At 41.9% G+C, this 15,246-nt stretch overlaps 1 protein-coding gene and 1 pseudogene across 1 annotated transcript in view; both read left to right on the plus strand.

Annotated features, from left to right (window-relative positions):
* Positions 1 to 15,246, plus strand: part of LOC126272450 (uncharacterized oxidoreductase YjmC-like) — a 228,043-nt gene that overhangs the window by 133,207 nt on the left and 79,590 nt on the right. The gene's annotated exons all lie outside the window — the stretch shown is intronic.
* Positions 1,669 to 1,785, plus strand: LOC126274368 (5S ribosomal RNA; annotated as a pseudogene).

The following is a 15,246-nucleotide window of genomic DNA, read 5'->3' on the forward strand; positions in this document are numbered from 1 at the left end:
ATTTACTTCATTCCTAATTGACTTATGTTTCTGTATTCCTAAATTTCCCTGAACATTTTTGTACTGTCTTCTTTCGTCAATCAACTGAAGTATTTTTTTGTGTTACCCATAGCTTCTTCGCAGTTGCCGTCCTTGAAACTACGTTTTTCTCTCCAACTTCTGTGATTGCCCTTTTTAAAGATGTCCATTCATATTCGACTGAAATGCCTACTGAACAATACATTATCACAGTACTTCAGGCGTATATCTCTGTTCCATAGTAACCTCCGTATCCCTCTTCTCTGTGCAGTGATTCTTCCTGACCTGTCTCTTTAACTTGAGTCTACTCTTTATCATTATCAAATAGTGATTGTATCTGCCCCTGGGTACACCTTTCTCTCTACCTATGTGGTAATCTAATTGAAATCTTCCTGCATCTCTCGGCCTTTTAAAAGTATGTATCCTCCTTATGCGATTCTTGAACAGGGCATTCGTAATTACCATCTGAATTTCTTTTTTTTGCGGAACTCAATTAGTTTTTCTCCTCTGCCATTCCTACTACCAAGCCCATATTCTCCCGTAACCATTTCTTTTACTCCTTCCCCTACAAGCGCTTGCCAGTCTCTCACGACTACTAGTATTTCATCTTCCCTTACGTACTGAATAACCCGTTCAATATTCTCATATACTTTCTCTCTCTCTCTCTCTCTCTCTCTCTCTCTCTCTCTCTCTCTCGCCCTTCATCTTCTGCTTGCGACGTCGGCATATATACCTGAACTGTTGTGGTCAGTGTTGACTTGTCGATCCTGATGAAAACTACCCTGTTACTGATCCGTTCACAGTAACTCATTCTTTACCCTATATTGATCTGACCAGAAATCGTTGTCTTCTTGCCATTTCACTTCACTGACCCTCAATTTTTTAATGAGGAGAGGCACAGCGGTGTTACTCGTGGCATCATGGTATGGGGAGCCATAGTGTATGACTTCAGGTGGTGGCTGGTAGTGCAAGACGGCACATGTCGGACATCCTGCGTCTTCTTGGGTAGCCTCTCATGCGACAGTATGTGGCTCCAGTTTCCAACAGGACAATGCTCGTCCATACGTCTATCAACTGTCTACATGTTGATGAGGTATTCCCGTGACCAACATGATGGCCATATCTGCACCTAACAGAACACGTGTGGGACCAATTAGGGTGTCAACCCTGTCCCAGAGCCGGTATCCCGCATATCAGGAAACAGTGACAGCAGTTGTGGACCAAGTTTGCCTTGTGAGAGGATACAACGGCCTTATGACATCCTTCCCAACTGAATAAGTTCGTGGACTCATGACAGAGGGGGTGCAGCGTCATACTGATAAGTAGGTTCTTACTGCGAAGTTCTTTGCAAATTTGTCGCGGAAATAACGTCACATGTCCCCTCAAACCATGAAGTTTCATTTCGGTTACTCCTCCCCTTACTGGTGCTACACGTTTTCTGTCAGCCATTCTATTTGGATTACAGTCAACAAGTGTCCTCCCCTTACTGGTGCTACACGTTTTCTGTCAGCCATTCTATTTGGATTACAGTCAACAAGTGTGACCGAGCGAGGTGGCGCAGTGGTTAGCACACTGGACTCGCATTCGGAAGGACGACAGTTCAAATCCGCGTCCGGCTATCCTGATTTTGGTATTCCCTGATTTCTCTAAAGCAACGGCCTTGCCGCAGCGGATACATCGGTTCCCGTCAGATCACCGAAGTTAAACGCTGTCGGCGTGGCCAGCACTTGGATGGGTGACCATCTGGGACGCCATGCGCTGTTGCCATTTTTCGGGGTGCACTCAGCCTCGTGATACCAATTGAGGAGCTACTAGAACGAACAGTAGCGGCTCCGGTCAAAGAAAATCACCATAACGACCGGGAAAGCGGTGTGGTGACCACACGCCCCTCCTATCCGCATCCTCAGCTAAGGATGACACGGCCGTCGGATGGTCCCGACGGGACATTTGTGGCCTGAAGGCGGAGTTCTGATTTCTCGAAATCTCTTCAGGCAAATGTCAGGATGGTACCTTTTGAAAGGGCACAACCCACTTCCTTCTCCGTTTTTCCCTAATATTCACGTTTATTATTCGTGACCAATTTTTAATAGTACTAGACGAAACACTACATTTGCATGACTGGACATAGGTGTTGACTGTAGCCCAAATGCGTCCGTTTGACCTGTTGTGCTATACGGCGGAATCAAAATAAAATTATATTTTATAGTAACTGATGACGGCCATTGCAGTTGAGTGCTGACAGAAAAAACAGGTAGCTGTTGTATGTGACTTTTGCAAACACTCACCGAAAGTGTCGCAGAATGCCCGTGATAACGACTTGTGTGTGGAGCGGTTCCGCCCGTAATGGCTATTTGCTTTTCTACTTGTTTGCAGGTCGTGATCTAGTGGCTAGCATCGCAACCTTTACACCGCGGGGTCTCGGGTTCGATTCCCGACCGCGTTGGAGTTTCTCTTCGCTCGGGGTCTGGGTATTTGTCTTGTCCTGATTATTCTGTCTCATCTTCATCAGATAGATGCGCAAGCCTCCGAAGTGGCGTCAAATAAAAAATGATAATAATAACAAAAATTGCACTATGCGCCCTAAATCCATATGGGGTCTTCTGGCTAATAATGCAATATAATCATTTCAGTTCCTCCTCGCCCGGTCGATGCTTCCGGTGAGAAACCTGAAAACAGTATGCTGCTCCCTTAACTCGTATCGTGAAAGGCAAGCAAGCAGAGATAAGATAAGGTTAATTACAGTATAGAGCGGATGTCACAAACAGCTCTGTTTCCCATGTTCCATAAGTGAATGGGATAGGAAAGCAAAGCTACTGCGCAGAAACAGCACGCGCCTCCAAACACTTGTCTGTGATTCGCTGACAGTGTGGCTCGCAAATAACCGGCCGACTGTGACAGCACTACTCTGGCGCCCAGTTTAAGGATACGTTTCTAGGTCGATCTTTCTGGTTCGTTTTTCTTGAAGGCACTCGTTATCATGAACTGTCTATCTGATTTATCCATGGATGGGATATAAGTTGGGTATAAAACATTGTAAATAACAAATAAATAAAAACACAACGCAGTAAGTTACTAAATTTAAAGCTTATTGCGTCTTTTTTTAATCATGTAACAGTTGCGGTGTTTAGTTCAGGATCGATACTATTGTAGACTTTTGCGTCTTCGTTATGTTCTTTTCTGAGGAACGGTGCAATTCAACAAATGAAGCTAGAGAGTTGTCTAGTGTCATTTTAAGACTCTTGCACTGTGTTTTAATTTAAAATAAAACTCAACGTTACTGTGAGATTAAATTAATCTTGCAAATATATATATTTTTTAATCTCGGAACACTGCTTATCCTTTTCCTTGAAAAAATATGTTTTTCTTACATGTTTCCGTTTGTCTACGATATAATTTCAATATGTAGAAGGAGTGGGTTCAAAGGGAAATTAATTTTTAAATATAGCATCGCACCACACCAGTTTATCTTAGCAGTTCATACTGCGAGGATTGATCAACAATTAGAATTCTCGCTGCAGCGGTTATTCCAATGTTCAGTGATTTGCATTTATCACACAATGTGTACTCTTAACCTCTCAAATGTGAGTTAATTCAGTAAGGTAGCTATCAGTAATCCCCCGATTTCTTAAAGAAACGATCTGCTATGTCCAAACAGATTCAGATGTCTGAGTTAATGTGTTAAATATTTGACGTTAAGCAAGTAAGCGAGATAAAGTTCGACAAGGTTAGTAATTGGCCCTAAGCACTATGGGACTTAGCATCTGAGGTCATCTGAACTTAGAACTACTAAAACCTAACTAACCGAAGGACATTACACACATCCATGCCCGATGCAGTATTCGTACCTGCGACCGTAGCAGCAGCGCGGTTACGGACTGAACCTTCTATTTCCGACACAGCGGCCGGTGGTTAGAAATTATCCTTAAAATTTGTTGGAAGTTGTGAAACACTAGATGAATATACTCCGGGTAATTTGCGCTCCATTTGAAATGTAAACTAATTTTCCACGCTTCTCACTACTAATGATGTCATATCTTCTACCATGTGTCGCAGAATAATACAATTTTGCCGGCACATTCCGTGATATATGTGGATACCGTTTGCAAACTGTATCGCGAAAAGAGTCGGTAGTAAAAAAGTAATAAATCGAAACGTCTTGTCTGATGCTACAGTTTTACTACATGAAAAGCGAAGATGGTGTGTGTGTGTGTGTATTGTGTATTGAACCCAGGACCTAGAAACGACAGAGAGGCTTCATCCCGCCGTAGCCCTCAATGGTTCACAACTCACGCCCGGTACTCACAAGTTTGGAAGGTAGGAGACGGATACTGGCAGAAGTAAAGCTGTGAGTACCGGGCGTGAGTTGTGCTTCGGTAGCTCAGTTGGTAGAGCACTTGCCCGCGAAAGGCAAAGGTCCCGAGTTCGAGTCCCGGTCGGGCACACAGTTTTAATCTGCCAGGAAGTTTCATATCAGCGCACACTCCGCTGCAGAGTGAAAATCTCATTCTGGGAACTTTGTTTCCTTTCATCGTTTTGTGTTGAGTACTGGGGAGAAAAAGTTTCGAAAGTGTTGAAATTATGTGTAAAGTTTGTTGGAAGTAGCTAAGTACTCTCATTCTCAAATACTGGATGAGTACAGTCAAGGTGAATTGCTCCCCGTCAGTTACACTGCCACAAGACAAACATAGAGTTCAAAAATGGTTCAAATGGCTCTGATCACTATGGGACTCAACTGCTGTGGTCATCAGTCCCCTAGAACTTAAAACTACTTAAACCTAAGGACAGCACACACAGCTATGCCCGAGGTAGGATTCGAACCTGCGACGTAGCAGTCGCACGGTTCCGGACTGCGCGCCTAGAACCATATACAGTTTCTAACTCTAATACTTGTCTTATTGTGTTGAACTTCTAGAATAAGGTTGTACCTCTTAATGAGTAGATTATAAAAGCATTTTACATTTTTAAAGTCGGTCAATAACTGCGCATAATACTGGTAATCAATTTTTTATTGGCCCTGGAAAACGTTAAATAGGCGACGTTCACAGGGTTTCGGTATAGTCGCTTTAAATACCATAGATTGGCGAGATTAAATTAATCATCTCTGCAGCTGTTCGTTTTAGATTCTCAAATACCTAAATAAATGAATTTTTGCAAGATTAAATCAATTTCACTGTAGTGTTGTGTCGCAGATTTGCAATATTTAGTAAAAGCCAAGACCTTAACAATGACATCAGTTTCAGCTTCCTAGCATCAATAGTTTTAAAATTACGTGCATTTTTGTTTCCTGCCATACTCAGGTTAATAAGCAATTCGAAATTTTTCAGATCTGAAAAACGAATGCTCTGTTCAGCAAAGAGTATGAAAAATTCTTTTTGTTTCCTGTATTGTGTATATACAATACATAAAAATTATTAGGTGTCTGACCATATGGGGTCCACAATTTCGGTTGATTTTATATGTATTAACCATGTAGTAACTACGATGAAATGAAACATTAGCACAGGACATGAAAAAATGGATAACTTCAAACCAGTAGGAAACCTGATTACTTACGGTCTTCCCTTGAAGTCTTTAAATCGCAGTATCGTGGTAGAGATCAGCACAGATGTAGCTACTTCGAGTCCTGGCATTGGAAATAAATTTAATTTATAGAACGTAATTAAAAAGAAAACAGAAATGGAGCTGAGCTGGAGGCGTAGTTTATGCTCAACATAAGGGGCGACAGTAAACCAGATGAAATTTCAAATTTCTCCGCAGTATCTTGCGGAACGATTATATTAGATAGAGTGGATTTTCTTTTGTTTATTTCTTGTACGACGTGTTTCGAGAAGTGATTCCCATTTTAAGGGCGGTTTTTTTCTGTATTTTGACATTTATGCGAGATGATTTCAATGTTTGAGGTGTTGCATCGTTCATTTGTATTTATTTTGTTTATTTGTTTGTTGCTTATTTCACCCATAATATACAGAATGATTAGGTGATGATGTTGTAAACTATCAGGTATGATAGAGAAGGGTAAACGTATCAGTTTGAAGTGATGGATCTTGGTTCGTAAGCAACCGAATCTAAAGTTATAAGCGATGTTTTATCTGGTACCTGTCATAGTGGAAAACATGCACGGGTACTGTTGTTACTAAGATTTAGGGTAGTCAATTTTCAAAGATGATAGATGCAACAAAAAAAGGAAAAAAGGCTAGCAAACAGGGGCTATCTTAAGAGCTAAGGCCGCTTGTTCAAGAGGAGATGTGTTTCACAGTAGCGAACAGAAACGACTGCTCATTTGAATTTTAGAGTCCTTGTTTACTGAACTTTTGCTCTTGTTTTGGTCCATACATACCATCTCTGAAAGTTGCCCACTCTAAAATCTTAGCATCAACAGTACCGGTACATGTATTCCACTGTCAGAGATATCAGAACGACTTTCGCTCATAGCTTTCGACGCTGATTTTTCCGGACCACGATCCCACAGAATCACGTTATGTAAAGACATCAACTTCGTAATTAATGTGCATCATTAATTAAAAAAGCTTATGTTTAAATATTAATGTACACTACCTGTTAAAAAAGATGTTGCGCCTAGAAGGTGAGAATGAAACGAAATGAAACTGCACGGGTTGAAAGGGTATGTAATTTTATTTCAATGATTACAAAATCGAGCCAAAATTACAAAAAACTTCATAGGATGGATGCCGCACTACTTTTGGTCTGGATGCATGCACTAATTCAGATGGAAACGGTGTTACAAAGGTCCACCATTACTGTTATAACTGTTCGTTGATATCCTGTATACACTCACCGGACCAGAGCTGACGTCTAAGTGGGTCCCACACATGTGCTAGCTGGGGCAGATTTGAGTGTGTTTATGTATTACAGTAAAGGCAGCAGAAGAGGGCAGGTTTTCACATATCGATAAGTTCTCTCACAAATACGAATCTGAAAATGGGAATTGTTTCCCGAAACGCGGTGTATGAGGTATACAAAAAGAATATCGACACTAGCAGCAGCAAAAGTCATTTTATAAACGATCCATTGTTGTGATAATCCCAGGATTTCACCAACCATTTCTAGTGGATAAAATACAAAAGATATGCCTTCTAGTATTACAGGTGGTTCAAAAACATTCCTGTTTGCTGATGACACCAGCTTGGTAGTGAAGGATCTTGTGTGTAATATTGAAACAGTATCAAATAATGTAGTTTATGAAATAAGTTCGTGACTTGTGGAAAATAATTTGATGCTAAATCACAGTAAGACGCAGTTTGTACAACTAACTCACAATTCAACAAGAACCGATATTTTTATCAAACAGAATGGGCATATTATAAGCGAGACGGAACAGTTCAAGTTCCTAGGCGTTCGGATAGATAGTAAGCTGTTGTGGAAACCCCATGTTCAGGATATTGTTCAGAAACTAAATGATGCTTTATTTACCATTTGAACAGTATCTGAAATAAGTGACAGTTCAACACGAAAAGTAGTCTACTTCGCATATTTTCGTACGCTTATGCCGCATGGTTTTATTTTTTGGGGTAATTCTTCTGATTCAAAAAGGGTATTTTTGGCTCAAAAACGGGCTGTTCGAGCTATATGTGGTGTAAGTTCGAGAACCTCTTGTCGACCCCTATTCAATAGTCTGGGAATTCTGACATTGCCCTCACAGTATATATTTTCTTTAATGCCGTTTGTTGTTAGCAATATTAGCTTATTCCCAAGAGTTTGCAGCTTTCACCCAGTTAATACTAGGCAGAAATCAAATATGCATGTGGAATGCACTTCCTTGACTCTTGTGTAGAAAGGAGTGCAGTATTCTGCTGCATCCATTTTCAATAAGCTACCAAGAACTCAAAAATCTTAGCAGTAGCCCAAACACTTTTAAGTCTAAACTGAAGAGTTTCCTCATGGCTCACTCCTTCTATTCTGTCGAGGAGCTCCTGGAAGAGCTAAAAAATTAAGCAAATTCCAGTGTTACATTGTTGATTTTCTTTATTTAAACCTAACGACTTGTTGCCTGAATATGTTTCTCATATTTCATTTTATCTGTTTCCACTATCGTGTTATAATGTCATGTATTGACTCCTCCCATGGCCATTGAGACTTCTCCTTAATTTGGTCCCACGGAACAATAAATAAATAAATAAATAAATAAATAAATAAATAAATAAGAGATATACATGTTGGCTCTTCTACCGGGATTTTCGGCCGATGTTTGTTTAACGAAAATACGTTTCGCTAGCACGAGTAGCGAGCCTTGTAAGTAGATCAACCTCCACTACTGGTGTCGGTTGTCGGCTGGATCCCGGGAGAAAAATCAGCAAGCAATAAAAAAAGACTGCGATTTTGTATATGAGATATGCCTCATACACATCTGATATGGGTGCAAACACCATATCAGTGATCTCTCTGACACTGTTATATGCCGACACCAGGTTTCACCATCACGCGACCGAGCGAGGTGAAGCAGTGGTTAGCAAAAAAAAAAAAAAAAACCTAACTAACCTGAGGACATCATACACATCCATGCCCGAGGCAGGATTCGAACCTGCGACCGTAGCAGTCGCACGGTTCCGGACTGCGAGCCTAGAACCGCGAGACCACCGCGGCCGGCAGTGGTTAGCACACTGGACTCGCATTCTGGAGGACGACGGTTCAAGATGGTTCCTTTGAAAGGGTACGGTCGATTTCCTTCCCAATCCTTCCCTAATTTGAGCTTGTGCTCCGTCTCTAATGACCTCGTTGCCGACGGGACTTTAAACACCTCTTCCTCTCCTCACAATCGCGCTAGCGGTCATTCTCTAACATCACAAAGACAACTTCTTGAGTAGTGATGAGACTCACAAGGAACTCACCGAGTGCGAGATCGCAATCTGGAGTCTTTAATGAGGCTCATTTGAAAGTGTAGTGTTAACAATTATCACAGGAAAAATATTAGGTAATAACGAGTCACCAAGTGAATCAGGAGAACGATAGAAAGTGAATGTCTGGAAAGGTGTAGAAATCAACCTTCTACGGGATATATGTATTATACTTCACAAAATTCAAGAAATGTTCAAACAAACCATTAATGTGCACCACGAACACCGAATGAAAAATGGCGTGCGTGAGTACAGAGACTCACTATCAAGATCGAAGACGAACTTACAAACCGTGCAGCTAGTACCAGCTAGGTGCCCACTCTTAAAGAATGCATATAGAATCGTACTGCTGTAACGGGATGATGAGGACAAATGGAATGTGATGGCATGCACCGGAATGCGAAAGTCTGTCGTGAAGCTTATCCTGAAACTGGCTATCCTTTAAATCGTAGGTGCAGATAGTACGATAATACGTTTTATAGGCATGGAAAAACAAACATCCAGAGGCTGAATTTGTTCAGTGGTTCCAGGTGGTATGAACTACAATGCCCCACTCTTTTCAGGAGGGATAGTCTGCTCTAACAGAATCTAGCAAAATCATTTTATTCGGCTGTAGGCGAAAAGCAGTGCTCATACCTCTACATCTGCATCTACATGGATACTCTGCAAATCACATTTAAGTGCCTGGAAGAGGGTTCATCGAACCACCTTCACAATGCTGATTTAGGTTTTCCGTGATTTCCCAAAATCGTTTCAGGCAAATGCCGGGATGGTTCCTTTGAAAAGGGCACGGCCGATTTCCTTCGCAATCCTTCCCTAACCCGAGCTTGCACTCCGTCTCTAATGACCTCGTTGTCGACGGGACGTTAAACACTAACCACCACCACCACCACTGTTAAAAATTACATAACCAACCACTGTTTCCCTTGAAATCGCTGAAATCTATGCCTCACACAGTTTGATGTGCATAACATTGTAGGTTACTATCACGCACATCCTGTAAATTGTATCGAGTATCCTTGAAACGCGTAAACACCAGTTTTGTAACACGTGCGCCTTGTCCTCACTTGAATATCCTTAGTTTTTCTTATGTACTAGACGGTCATATTGCTGCGAACATATTCGAAATCTGTTCATAACTGTTTTTTAGCTATGCTGCGGATAATCTTCCTTGTAAGTACTTGTGTTTAGCACCCGCTCCTTGGACAACGATTGTCCCTTACTACATTTCACTGGGGACGGAATTTGTGGTCCGCTGCCCGACAAGGATGATGAATTACACAGATCGATGCCGGTTTCAATATCACTTTCACTTGTTAAGTATTTATCGTCATCATTGTACTCAAAATGGTTCAAATGGCTCTGAGCACTATGCGTCTTAACTTCTGAGGTCATCAGTCGCCTAGAACTTAGAACTAATTAAACCTAAGGACATCACACACATCCATGCCCGAGGCAGGATTCGAACCAGCGACCTCAGGGCCACCCCGGCCGGCATCATTATCCACGTAGTCGAGCTTATGTGACACCACACATTTCACTGACTCATCTTACAGAAACACTAATATCAGTCTGCCACACCTTTCTCACTCTACCAAATTCTTTGGGTTACTTTCTGGTGAAATGTCAACTTTGGCAACTGTCGTTGTAGATATAATGCATTATTTGCTTTGTTTATCGTTACCACTCATCTGCTTTGTATCAACATCGCTAGCACCGTTATGTGTTATCCGCCGACTAAGCAGTTCAAATACACCCCACAGCCTCATGTTGTGCCCGCATTTGGATACCCCCAGTCTCGCCCCCCTATTGCCATTAGCAGCCAATATTGTGGGTGCATGGTAGATAATATGTGCGGCGTCGAACGCCGTAAACAACATTTGCCTTTTGCGTCCTCGCACTCAAGGGGTTCCTTGTCAATCAAATGGTAAGGTTTGCACTAACGAGATGCAAAGATTTCAAGCAATGACAGATTGTCTCCATTGTTACACTGTACATAACATCAATATGGGGTTTCCACAGGGTGAAATTTCCTGGCAGATTAAAACTGTGCGCCCGACCGAGACTCGAACTCTGGACCTTTGCCTTTCGCGGGCAAGTGCTCTACCAACTGAGCTACCGAAGCACGACTCACGTCCGGTACTCACAGCTTTACTTCTGCCAGTATCCGTCTCCTACCTTCCAAACTTTACAGAAGCTCTTCTGCGAACCTTGCAGAACTAGCACTCCTGAAAGAAAGGATACTGCGGAGACATGGCTTAGCCACAGCCTGGGGGATGTTCCCAGAATGAGATTTTCACTCTGCAGCGGATTGTGCGCTGATATGAAACTTCCTGGCAGATTAAAACTGTGTGCCCGACCGAGACTCGAACTCGGGACCTTTGCCTTTCGCGGGCAAGTGCTCTAGGAGACGGATACTGGCAGAAGTAAAGCTGTGAGTACCGGACGTGAATCGTGCTTCGGTAGCTCAGTTGGTAGAGCACTTGCCCGCGAAAGGCAAAGGTCCCGAGTTCGAGTCTCGGTCGGGCACACAGTTTTAATCTGCCAGGAAGTTTCATATCAGCGCACACTCCGCTGCAGAGTGAAAATCTCATTCTGTTTCCACAGGGTATTTCACGCTTGTTTAATACGGGACACTTATTAATATTTGTACGCAGATGAAACTACTGCGTGTCTGTAAAACCCTCATGTTGCTGAGTCTGCTACTCGTCATTTCTTTGCTGAACTTTACTTACGATGTGCTCTCTCGCTCACGCAGCAAATAAGAGACGCAAATAGCGCATGATACAGCTGAGTAGATCTTCTGGGGTCTCAATTTCTATGGCCTCGCTGGCAATTACACGGGTGTGACGCGCTGGCGTCCGTTGACTTGGCGCTGAACGTAAAATTTCAGTGCGATATGTCGGCACGCACTTTCAGAAACGCAAAAAGTGAAAGAACGAGTGATTCTTCAAGGATACAACAAATTCAAAATAAGTTCGGAGAATATAATAGCAGTAATTAAGAGGACGAAACAAATTACAAAGTTAAAAGGTCAGGAGACAGTAGATGTATGTGCAAAAGTTAATTGAGAGCCTGTACGAGGGCGAGAAACTGTTTGATAACGTGACAGTCGATATGGAGGACGTCGGGGATGGAGTGTTGGAGTATCAGTTTGAGATGGCTTAGGTAGATTTGTGATAAAACTTGACAGAAGCAATATACGTGGTGATTCACGTAACATTCATTTTATTTCCTGAACGGTTCTAGATATCGAAACACGGTTTTTCACAATTGATAGTATGCTGAGGGTCACGTAATATTTTGTGTGGGTAATGCTGTGAACCCCCGCCCCCATGGACCTTGCCGTTGGTGAGGAGGCTTGCGTGCCTCAACGATACAGATAGCCGTACCGTAGGTACAACCACAACGGAGGGGTACCTGTTGAGAGGCCAGACAAACGTGGGGTTCCTGAAGAGGGGCAGCAGCCTTTTCAGTAGTTGCAAGGGCAACAATCTGGATGATTGACTGATCTGGCCTTGCAACATTAACCAAAACGGCTTTGCTGTGCTGGTACTGCGAACGGCTGAAAGCAAGGGGAAACTACGGCCGTAATTTTTCCCGAGGGCATGCAGCCTTACTGTATGATTAAATGATGATGGCGTCCTCTTGGGTAAAATATTACGGAGGTAAAATAGTCCCCGATTCGGATCTCCGGGCGGGGACTACTCAAGAGGATGCCGTTATCAGGAGAAAGAAAACTGGCGTTCTACGGATCGGAGCGTGGAATGTCAGAGCCCTTAATCGGGCAGGAAGGTTAGAAAATTTAAAAAGGGAAATGGATAGGTTAAAGTTAGATACAGTGGGAATTAGTGAAGTTCGGTGGCAGGAGGAACAAGACTTCTGGTCAGGTGACTACAGGGTTATAAACACAAAATCAAATAGGGGTAATGCAGGAGTAGGTTTAATAATGAATAGGAAAATAGGAATGCGGGTTAGCTACTACAAACAGCATAGTGAACGCATTATTGTGGCCAAGATAGATACGAAGCCCACACCTACTACAGTAGTACAAGTTTATATGCCAACTAGCTCTGCAGATGACGAAGAAATTGAAGAAATGTATGATGAAATAAAAGAAATTATTGAGATAGTGAAGGGAGACGAAAATTTAATAGTCATGGGTAACTGGAATTCGAGTGTAGGAAAAGGGAGAGAAGGAAACGTAGTAGGTGAATATGGATTGGGTCTAAGAAATGAAAGAAGAAGCCGCCTGGTAGAATTTAACACAGAGCACAACTTAATCATAGCTAACACTTGGTTTCAGAATCATGAAAGGAGATTGTATACATGGAAGAACCCTGGAGATACTAAAAGGTATCAGATAGATTATATAATGGTAAGACAGAGATTTAGGAACCAGGTTTTACATTGTAAGACATTTCCAGGGGCAGATGTGGACTCTGACCACAATATTGGTTATGAACTGTAGATTAAAACTGAAGAAACTGCAAAAAGGTGGGAATTTAAGGAGATGGGACCTGGATAAACTGAAAGAACCAGAGGTTGTACAGAGTTTCAGGGAGAGCATAAGGGAACAATTGACAGAAATGGGGGACAGAAATACAGTAGAAGAAAAATGGGTAGCTTTGAGGGATGAAGTAGTGAAGGCAGCAGAGGATCAAGTAGGTAAAAAGACGAGGGCCAGTAGAAATCCTTGGGTAACAGAAGAAATATTGAATTTAATTGATGAAAGGAGAAAATAAAAAATGCAGTAAATGAAGCAGGCAAAAAGGAATACAAACGTCTCAAAAATGAGATCGACAGGAAGTGCAAAATGGCTAAGCAGAGATGGCTAGAGGACAAATGTTAGGATGTACAGGCTTATCTCACTAGGGGTAAGATAGATACTGCCTACAGGAAAATTAAACAGACCTTTGAGGAAAAGAGAACCACTTGTATGAATATCAAGAGCTCAGATGGAAACCCCATTCTCAGCAAAGAAGGGTAAGCAGAAAGGTGGAAGGAGTATATAGAGGGTCTATACAAGGGCGATGTACTTCAGGACAATATTATGGAAATGGAAGAGGATGTAGATGAAGATGAAATGGGAAATACGATACTGCGTGATGAGTTTGACAGAGCACTGAAAGACCTGAGTCGAATCAAGGCCCCCGGAGTAGACAACATTCCATTGGAACTACTGACGGCCTTGGGAGAGCCAGTCCTAACAAAACTGTACCATCTGGTGAGCAAGATGTATCAAACAGGCGAAATAGCCTCAGACTTAAAGAAGAATATAATAATTCCAATCCCAAAGAAAGCAGGTGTTGACAGATGTGAAAATTACCGAACAATTAGTTTAATAAGCCACAGCTGCAAAATACTAACGTGTATTCTCTACAGACGAATGGAAAAACTAGTAGAAGCCGACCTCGGGGAAGATCAGTTTGGATTCCGTAGAAATACTGGAACACGTGAGGCAATACTGACCTTGCGACTTATCTTAGAAGAAAGATTAAGGAAAGGCAAACTTACGTTTCTAGCATTTGTAGACTTAGAGAAAGCTTTTGACAATGTTGACTGGAATACTCTCTTTCAAATTATAAAGGTGGCAGGGGTAAAATATAGGGAGCGAAAGGCTCTTTACAATTTGTACAGAAACCAGATGGCAGTTATAAGAGTCGAGGGACATGAAAGGGAAGCAGTGGTTGGGAAGGGAGTAAGACCGGGTTGCAGCCTCTCCCCGATGTTATTCTATCTGTATATTGAGCAATCAGTAAAGGAAACAAAAGAAAAATTCGGAGTAGGTATTAAAATCCATGGAAAAGAAATAAAAACTTTGAGTTTCGCCGATGACATTGTAATTCTGTCAGAGACAGCAAAGGACTTGGAAGAGCAGTTGAACGGAATGGACAGTGTCTTGAAATGACGATATAAGATGAACATCAACAAAAGCAAAACGAGAATAATGGAATGTAGTCGAATTAAGTTGGGTGATGCGGAGGGAATTAGATTAGGAAATGAGACACTCAAAGTAGTAAAGGAGTTTTGCTATTTGGGGAGCAAAATAACTGATGATGGTCGAAGTAGAGAGGATATAAAATGTAGACTGGCAATGGCAAGGAAAGAGTTTCTGAAGAAGAGAAATATGTTAACATCGAGTATAGATTTAAGTGTCAAGAAGTCATTTCTGAAAGTATTTGTATGGAGTGTACCCATGTATGGAAGTGAAACATGGACGATAAATAGTTTGGACAAGAAGAGAATAGAAGCTTTCGAAATGTGGTGCTACAGAAGAATGCTGAAGATTTGATGGGTAGATAACATAACTAATGAGGAAGTATTGAATAGGATTGGGGAGAAGAGAAGTTTGTGGCACAACTTCACCAGAAGA

This window comes from Schistocerca gregaria, chromosome 5, assembly GCF_023897955.1.
Source record: "Schistocerca gregaria isolate iqSchGreg1 chromosome 5, iqSchGreg1.2, whole genome shotgun sequence".
Taxonomy (NCBI): domain Eukaryota; kingdom Metazoa; phylum Arthropoda; class Insecta; order Orthoptera; family Acrididae; genus Schistocerca; species Schistocerca gregaria.